Source organism: Sardina pilchardus, chromosome 21 (genome assembly GCF_963854185.1).
Source record: "Sardina pilchardus chromosome 21, fSarPil1.1, whole genome shotgun sequence".
Taxonomy (NCBI): domain Eukaryota; kingdom Metazoa; phylum Chordata; class Actinopteri; order Clupeiformes; family Clupeidae; genus Sardina; species Sardina pilchardus.
In genome coordinates, this window is record NC_085014.1 from 21,230,393 (window position 1) to 21,231,688 (window position 1,296).

Sequence of the window (1,296 nt, forward strand, 5' to 3'; positions counted from 1 at the left end):
CCCCTTTGTGCTGTCAGTGCTTAACTAGAAATTAATGTCCGAGGACCTGCAAGAGTGGGCTTGCAAAAATGCTAACTATGCTAACAATGCTAACTAGGCTAACAATGCTAACCAGGTTGATTAGCTAACTTAGCTGGTGATTTCTAGCATTTATGCTAAAAATGCTAATTATGCTAACTATGCTAACAATGCCAACCTAGCTAATTACTTCTATTATGTCAACATTGCTTAAAAAACACAGGCTGCATAAAAATTACCAAAAAAAAGAATTTCCCCATTCATTTCAATGGGACCGAAAACCGGCGAAAAACGGGAATACCGGAAAAACGACAACCGGCAGCCATCTGACATTAACAAGCACACTACACCGGATCGGGCCTGATATTTTAGTGTTGGAACCGCGTCGATAGCTCAAACGCTCAAGGAGAAGAGGCATCTTAAAAAAGTGGGTGAACGGGAATAATAAATAAGTAAAACATTTGAAGTGTGCTAGCTTTGGAAGAACAATAGTGGGCCTTGCTTTACAACAAGCCCACTAATAAATCTCTTGGTCAGTGGGTAGATGGATGCTTCTGACATCCCTTTTAAAATGGTAGGCCTACTTCAGCACTGAGCAATATCAGAATCTCTCCACACATCTTCCTACGTGTCAATATCCCTGAGCAATATGAAGTCATGATGGAGAGATTCCTCCGCCTCCCATTTGTCATCTGCCCCTGCCCTTGGGGAATAACACTATAGAGAAAACAGTGTGAGTTGGGAAAGCAATAAGGAAAAAGAGGACAACGACTGGACGTATAGGTGCAGAGTTGGGTGGAAATCCATTTCAATCAAGTGGGACGACACCTTCAGACACGCGCAGGAGTATAAATGACAAGTTGGAGGCAAGGCGATGTGCCCACCAATCAAACCTATTGATCACACACGGCCATGCCTTTCTGAGGATACACAATGTCCTCTAACTGCAGGCTTTTATCTTAAACTTGGCCGCTTGTTTGAAGATGACCTGTCCTTGGCCAGAAGAAGAAAGCGTGCGAGAAGTCTATAAGTCATCGGTGATGTGCCAAGAAGACAAGGGGAAGGCACAGAGGCCCGTCCGGTGGGATTCTTATTCAGGACAGTCGTCTTGGCAACAACCTCCCATCACAGTGGCTGCGGGTATCACTGCTGCCTTGCCTGTATCATCTATCTATCTATCTACCTTTGACCTCCCAGAGGTGGCGCCCCATGAAATAGGCCAATGCTCTCCATAAACCAGAAGTAGTTCAATCTGACCAAAGTTCCAAACACATTAAA